This window comes from Arachis ipaensis, chromosome B03 (assembly GCF_000816755.2).
Source record: "Arachis ipaensis cultivar K30076 chromosome B03, Araip1.1, whole genome shotgun sequence".
NCBI lineage: Eukaryota > Viridiplantae > Streptophyta > Magnoliopsida > Fabales > Fabaceae > Arachis > Arachis ipaensis.
The window spans coordinates 55,295,367-55,303,278 of record NC_029787.2 but is presented as its reverse complement, the minus strand read 5'-3'; positions in this window follow the sequence as shown (position 1 = coordinate 55,303,278).

Below are 7,912 nucleotides of genomic sequence, written 5' to 3'. Positions count from 1 at the left end.
AATTATAGAAAAACACACAAACTCATAGTAAAGTCCAGAAATATGATTTTTGCATAAAAACTAATAAAAATATAATAAAAGTAACTAAAACATACTAAAAACTATGTAAAAATAATGCCAAAAAAGGGTATAAATTATCCGCTCATCAGAGTCAAATCCTACCCACAATTGTATTGAATTATCAAAGAGATTTACAAACTTGCATGAATAAGAATGATTTTGGTGAAAACATGTGATTGAGCAATTGAACCCTCACCGGATGTGTATTCGCTCTAGTCACTCATGTGTTTAGGGGTTGATTCACTCAATTCTCCTCTATTTCATGCTTTCCAAGATTTGTTCTTCATCTAACAATCAACAATTATTCAATGCATGCATACAATTATCATGAGGTCTTTCTCAAGGTTGTAATGGGGCTAGAGTCAAGGTAGGGTCATATATAGTTAAGTGGACTTGAAATTTGAATCTTTGATGAGCTTAAACCTTCCCACCTAACCTATGATGACCTATACAATTAAGTTCTAAACTAACTATCCATTCTTTACTTTTTCACATACTCATGCATTTTTTTTCATTTTCCAACACTTATACATTGATTCTTATTTGAACTTTACTTTGGGGCATTTTGTCCCCTTTTTATTTCTTTTTTTTTTTTTTTTTTTTTTTTTTTTTTTTTTCTTTATTTTTTTTTTTTTTTTTCTTTTTCTTTTTTTTTTTGATACGTTGTGCTGACCCTCGTGCTTTAAATGATGCAATCCCGAGGAGGACACCTAAACGCGAGCTGTAATGGCCCCATTTTCGGCAGGCTCCTCCGTTTTTTTTTCCTTTTTTTTTTTTACATTGTGCTGACCCTCGTTCTTTAAATGACGCTATCCAGAGGAGGACACCTAAAGGCAAGCCATAATTGCCTCATCTTCGGTAGGCTCTTCAGTTTTTTTTTCGGTTTTTTTCCGTTTTCCTCTTCTTTTTTTTTTTACGTTGTGCTGACCCTCGTTCTTTAAATGACGCTATCCAGAGGAGGACACCTAAGCACGAGACGTAATGGCACCATCTTCGGCAGGCTCCTCCGGTATTTTTTTCCTTTTTTTTTACGTTGTGCTGACCCTCGTTCTTTAAATGACGCTATCCTGAGGAGGACACCGAAAGGTGAGCCGTAATGGCCTCATCTTTTGCAGGCTCCTCCATTTTTTTTCCAGTTTTTTTTGTTTTTTTTTGTTTTTTACGTTGTGCTGACCGTCGTTCTTTCAATGATGCTATCCTGAGGAGGACACCTAAAGGCTGAGCCGTAATGGTCTCATCTTCGGCAGGCTCCTCCGGTTTTTTTTTTCATTTTTTTTAACGTTGTGCTAACCCTCGTTCTTTAAATGACGCTATCCTGAGGAGGACACTTAAAGGCGAGCTGTAATGACCGCATCTTTGGCAGGTTCCTCCGGTTTTTTTTCCGTTTTTTTTACACTGTGCTGACCCTCATTCTTTAAATGACGCTATCTCGAGGAGGACACATAAAGGCAAGCCGTAATGGCCTCATCTTCTGCAGGCACCTCCGGTTTTTTTTTTCCTATTTTTTTCATTTTTTTTACGTTGTGCTGAACCTCGTCTCGTTCTTTAAATGACGGTATCCTGAGGAGGACACCTAAAGGCTAGCCATAATGGCCTCATCTTCGGCAGGCTCCTCCGTTTTTTTTCAGTTTTTTTCCATTATTTTTACGTTGTGCTGACCCAAGTTCTTTAAATGATGCCATCCCGAGGAGGACACATAAAGGCGAGCCATAATGGCCTCATCTTCGGCAGCCTCCTCCGGTCTTTTTTTTTTTTTACGTCGTGATAACCCTCGTTCTTTAAATGACGTTATCTTGAGGAGGACACCTAAAGGCGAGCCGTAATGCCCTCATCTTCGGCAGGCTCCTTCCTTTTTTTTTCCGGTTTTTTTTCGTTTTTTTTTATTTTTACGTTGTCCTGACCCTCGTTCTTTCAATCACGCTATCCTGAGGAGGACACCTAAAGGCGAGCCATAATGGCCTCATCTTCGGCAGCCTCCTCCGTTTTTTTTTTCTATTTTTTTCTGTTTTTTTTTTTACGTTGTGCTTACCCAAGTAATTTAAATGACGCTATCCCGAGGAGGACACTTAAAGGCGAGCCGTAATGGCCGCACCTCCGGCAGATTCTTCCGGTTTTTTTTCTTTTTCATTTTTTTTGATACGTTGTGCTGACCCTCGTGCTTTAAATGATGCAATCCCGAGGAGGACACCTAAACGCGAGCTGTAATGGCCCCATTTTCGGCAGGCTCCTCCATTTTTTTTTCCTTTTTTTTTTTTTACATTGTGCTGACCCTCGTTCTTTAAATGACGCTATTCCGAGGAGGACACTTAAAGGCGAGCCGTAATGGCCGCACCTCCGGCAGATTCTTCCGGTTTTTTTTCTTTTTCATTTTTTTTGATACGTTGTGCTGACCCTCGTGCTTTAAATGATGCAATCCCGAGGAGGACACCTAAACGCGAGCTGTAATGGCCCCATTTTCGGCAGGCTCCTCCATTTTTTTTTCCTTTTTTTTTTTTTACATTGTGCTGACCCTCGTTCTTTAAATGACGCTATTCCGAGGAGGACACTTAAAGGCGAGCCGTAATGGCCGCACCTCCGGCAGATTCTTCCGGTTTTTTTTCTTTTTCATTTTTTTTGATACGTTGTGCTGACCCTCGTGCTTTAAATGATGCAATCCCGAGGGGGACACCTAAACGCGAGCCGTAATGGCCCCATCTTCGGCAGGCTCCTCCGGTTTTTTTTCTCCTTTTTTTTTTACATTGTGCTGACCCTCGTTCTTTAAATGACGCTATCCAGAGGAGGACACCTAAAGGCATGCCATAATGGCCTCATCTTCGGTAGGCTCCTCCGTTTTTTTTTCGGTCTTTTTCCGTTTTCCTCTTTTTTTTAACGTTGTGCTGACCCTCGTTCTTTCAATGACGCTATCCTGAGGAGGACACCTAAAGGCTGAGCCGTAATGGCCTCATCCTCGGCAGGCTCCTCCGATTTTTTTTCCATTTTTTTTAACGTTGTGCTGACCCTCGTTCTTTAAATGACGCTATCCCGAGGAGGACACTTAAAGGCGAGCCGTAATGACTGCATCTTTGGCAAGTTCCTCCAGTTTTTTTTCCGTTTTTTTTCTATTTTTTTTTACGTTGTGCTGACCCTCGTTCTTTAAATGACGCTATCCCCAGGAGGACACTTAAAGGCGAGCCGTAATGGCCGCATCTTCGGCAGTTTCTTCCGGTTTTTTTTCTTTTTCTTTTTTTTTATACGTTGTACTGAACCTCGTTCTTTAAATGACGCTATCCCGAGGAGGACACTTAAAGGCGAGCCGTAATGGCCGCATCTTCGGCAGGTTCTTTCGTTTTTTTTTTTTACGTTGTGCTGACCCTCGTTCTTTAAATGACGCTATCCCGAGGAGGACACTTAAAGGCGAGCCGTAATGGCCGCATCTTCGGCAGGTTCTTTCGTTTTTTTTTTTTACGTTGTGCTGACCCTCGTTCTTTAAATGACGCTATCCCGAGGAGGACACTTAAAGGCGAGCCGTAATGGCCGCATCTTCGGGAGGTTCTTCCGTGTTTTTTTCTTTTTCTTTTTTTTTTTGATACGTTGTGCTGACCCTCGTGCTTTAAATGATGCAATCCCGAGGAGGACCCCTAAACGCTAGCCGTAATGGCCCCATTTTCGGCAGGCTCCTCCATTTTTTTTTTCTTTTTTTTTTTTTACATTGTGCTGACCCTCGTTCTTTAAATGACGCTATCCCGAGGAGGACACTTAAAGGCGAGCCGTAATGGCCGCATCTTCGGGAGGTTCTTCCGTGTTTTTTTCTTTTTCTTTTTTTTTTTGATACGTTGTGCTGACCCTCGTGCTTTAAATGATGCAATCCCGAGGAGGACCCCTAAACGCTAGCCGTAATGGCCCCATTTTCGGCAGGCTCCTCCATTTTTTTTTTCTTTTTTTTTTTTTACATTGTGCTGACCCTCGTTCTTTAAATGACGCTATCCCGAGGAGGACACCGAAAGGCGAGCCGTAATGGCCTCATCTTTGGCAGGCTCCTCCATTTTTTTCCGGTTTTTTTTTTGTTTTTTTGTTTTTTTGTTTTTTACGTTGTGCTGACCCTCGTTCTTTCAATGATGCTATCTTGAGGAGGACACCTAAAGGCTGAGCCGTAATGGCCTCATCTTCGGCAGGCTCCTCCGGTTTTTTTTTTCCGTTTTTTTTTTAACGTTGTGCTGACCCTCGTTCTTTAAATGACGCCATCCCGAGGAGGACACTTAAAGGCGAGCTGTAATGACCGCATCTTTGGCAGGTTCCTCCGGTTTTTTTTCCGTTTTTTTACACTGTGCTGACCCTCGTTCTTTAAATGACGCTATCTCGAGGAGGACACCTAAAGGCGAGCCGTAATGGCCTCATCTTCGGCAGGCTCCTCCGATTTTTTTTACGTTGTGCTATCCCTCGTTCTTTAAATGACGATATCCGGAGGAGGACACCTAAAGGCGAGCCGTAATGGCCTCATCTTCGGCAGGCTCCTCCGATTTTTTTTACGTTGTGCTATCCCTCGTTCTTTAAATGACGATATCCGGAGGAGGACACCTAAAGGCGAGCCGTAATGGCCTCATCTTCGGCAGGCTCCTCCGATTTTTTTTACGTTGTGCTATCCCTCGTTCTTTAAATGACGATATCCGGAGGAGGACACCTAAAGGCGAGCCGTAATGGCCTCATCTTCGGCAGGCTCCTCCGATTTTTTTTACGTTGTGCTATCCCTCGTTCTTTAAATGACGATATCCGGAGGAGGACACCTAAAGGCGAGCCGTAATGGCCTCATCTTCGGCAGCCTCCTTGACCCTCGTGCTTTAAATGATGCAATCCCGAGGGGGACACCTAAACGCGAGCCGTAATGGCCCCATCTTCGGCAGGCTCCTCCGGTTTTTTTTTTCCTTTTTTTTTACATTGTGCTGACCCTCGTTCTTTAAATGACGCTATCCAGAGGAGGACACCGAAAGGCATGCCATAATGGCCTCATCTTCGGTAGGCTCCTCCGTTTTTTTTTCGGTCTTTTTCCGTTTTCCTCTTTTTTTTTTTTTTTACGTTGTGCTGACCCTCGTTCTTTAAATGACGCTATCTAGAGGAGGACACCTAACCGCGAGCCGTAATGGCACCATCTTCGGCAGGCTCCTCTGGTATTTTTTTCCTTTTTTTTAAGTTGTGCTGACCCTCGTTCTTTAAATGACGCTATCCCGAGGAAGACACCGAAAGGCGAGCCGTAATGGCCTCATCTTCGGCAGGCTCCTCCGGTTTTTTTTTGGTTTTTTTCCATTTTTTTTACGTTGTGCTGAGCCTCGTTCTTTAAATGACGCTATCCCGAGGAAGACACCGAAAGGCGAGCCGTAATGGCCTCATCTTCGGCAGGCTCCTCCGGTTTTTTTTTGGTTTTTTTCCATTTTTTTTACGTTGTGCTGACCCAAGTTCTTTAAATGACGCTATCTCGAGGAGGACACTTAAAGGCGAGCCGTAATGGCCGCATCTTCGGCAGGGTTGTGCTGACCCTCATTCTTTAAATGATGCTATCCCGACGAGGACAACGAAAGCCGAGCCGTAATGGCCTCATCTTCGGCAGGCTCCTCCGGTTTTTTTTTGGTTTTTTTCCATTTTTTTTACGTTGTGCTGACCCAAGTTCTTTAAATGACGCTATCTCGAGGAGGACACTTAAAGGCGAGCCGTAATGGCCGCATCTTCGGCAGGGTTGTGCTGACCCTCATTCTTTAAATGATGCTATCCCGACGAGGACAACGAAAGCCGAGCCGTAATGGCCTCATCTTCGGCAGGCTCCTCCGGTTTTTTTTTGGTTTTTTTCCATTTTTTTTACGTTGTGCTGACCCAAGTTCTTTAAATGACGCTATCTCGAGGAGGACACTTAAAGGCGAGCCGTAATGGCCGCATCTTCGGCAGGGTTGTGCTGACCCTCATTCTTTAAATGATGCTATCCCGACGAGGACAACGAAAGCCGAGCCGTAATGGCCTCATCTTCGGCAGGCTCCTCCGGTTTTTTTTTGGTTTTTTTCCATTTTTTTTACGTTGTGCTGACCCAAGTTCTTTAAATGACGCTATCTCGAGGAGGACACTTAAAGGCGAGCCGTAATGGCCGCATCTTCGGCAGGGTTGTGCTGACCCTCATTCTTTAAATGATGCTATCCCGACGAGGACAACGAAAGCCGAGCCGTAATGGCCTCATCTTCGGCAGGCTCCTCCGGTTTTTTTTTGGTTTTTTTCCATTTTTTTTACGTTGTGCTGACCCAAGTTCTTTAAATGACGCTATCTCGAGGAGGACACTTAAAGGCGAGCCGTAATGGCCGCATCTTCGGCAGGGTTGTGCTGACCCTCATTCTTTAAATGATGCTATCCCGACGAGGACAACGAAAGCCGAGCCGTAATGGCCTCATCTTCGGCAGGCTCCTCCGGTTTTTTTTTGGTTTTTTTCCATTTTTTTTACGTTGTGCTGACCCAAGTTCTTTAAATGACGCTATCTCGAGGAGGACACTTAAAGGCGAGCCGTAATGGCCGCATCTTCGGTAGGTTCTTCCGTTTTTTTTTTCTTTTTCTTTTTTTTATACGTTGTGCTGACACTAGTTCTTTAAATGACGCTATCTCGAGGAGGACACAATGCGAGCCGTAATGGCCCCATCTTCGGCAGGCTCCTCCGATTTTTTTTTTTCCGTTTTTTTTTACATTGTGCTGACCCTCGTTCTTTAAATGACGCTATCTCGAGGAGGACACCTAAAGGCGAGCCACAATGGCCTCATCTTCCGCAGGCTCCTCCATTTTTTTCGGTATTTTTCCTTTTTTTTCTTTTTTTTTACGTTGTGTTGACCCTCGTTCTTTAACTGACGCTATCCAGAGGAGGACACCGAAACACGAGACGTAATGGCCCCATCTTCGGCATGCTGCTCCGGTTTTTTTCCTTTTTTTTACGTTGTGCTAGCCCTCGTTCTTTAATTGACGCTATCTCGAGGAGGACACCTAAACGCGAGCTGTAATGGCCCCATCTTCGGCAAGCTCCTCCGGTTTTTTTTTTTACGTTGTGCTGACCCTCATTCTTTAAATGATGCTATCCCGACGAGGACAACTAAAGCCGAGCCGTAATGGCCTCATCTTCGGCAGCCTCCTCCGGTCTTTTTTTTTTTTTTATATGTTGTGCTGACCCTCGTTCTTTAAATGACGTTATCCTGAGGAGGACACCTAAAGGCGAGCCGTAATGCTCTCATCTTCGGCAGGCTCCTCCATTTTTTTCCCGGTTTTTTTTCATTTTTTTTTATTTTTACGTTGTCCTGACCCTCGTTCTTTAAATGATGCTATCTTGAGGAGGACACCTAAAGGCGAGCCATAATGGCCTCATCTTCGGCAGGCTCCTCCGTTTTTTTTTTACGTTGTGCTTACCCAAGTTATTTAAATGACGCTATCCGGAGGATGACACTTAAAGGCGAGCCGTAATGGCCGCATCTTCGGCAGGTTCTGCCGGTTTTTTTTCTTTTTCATTTTTTTGATACGTTGTGCTGACCCTCGTGCTTTAAATGATGCAATCCCGAGCTGGACACCTAAACGCGAGCCGTAATGACCCCATCTTCGGCAGGCTCCTCCGTTTTTTTGGTTTTTTTTCGTTTTCTTCTTTTTTTTTTACGTTGTGCTGACCCTCGTTCTTTAAATGGCGCTATCCAGAGGAGGACACCTAAGCGCGAGACGTAATGGCACCATCTTCGGCAGGCTCCGCCGGTATTTTTTTTCCTTTTTTTTACGTTGTGCTGACTCTCGTTCTTTAAATGACGCTATCCTGAGGAGGACACCTAAAGGTGAGCCATAATGGCCTCATCTTCGGCAGGCTCCTCCGTTTTTTTTT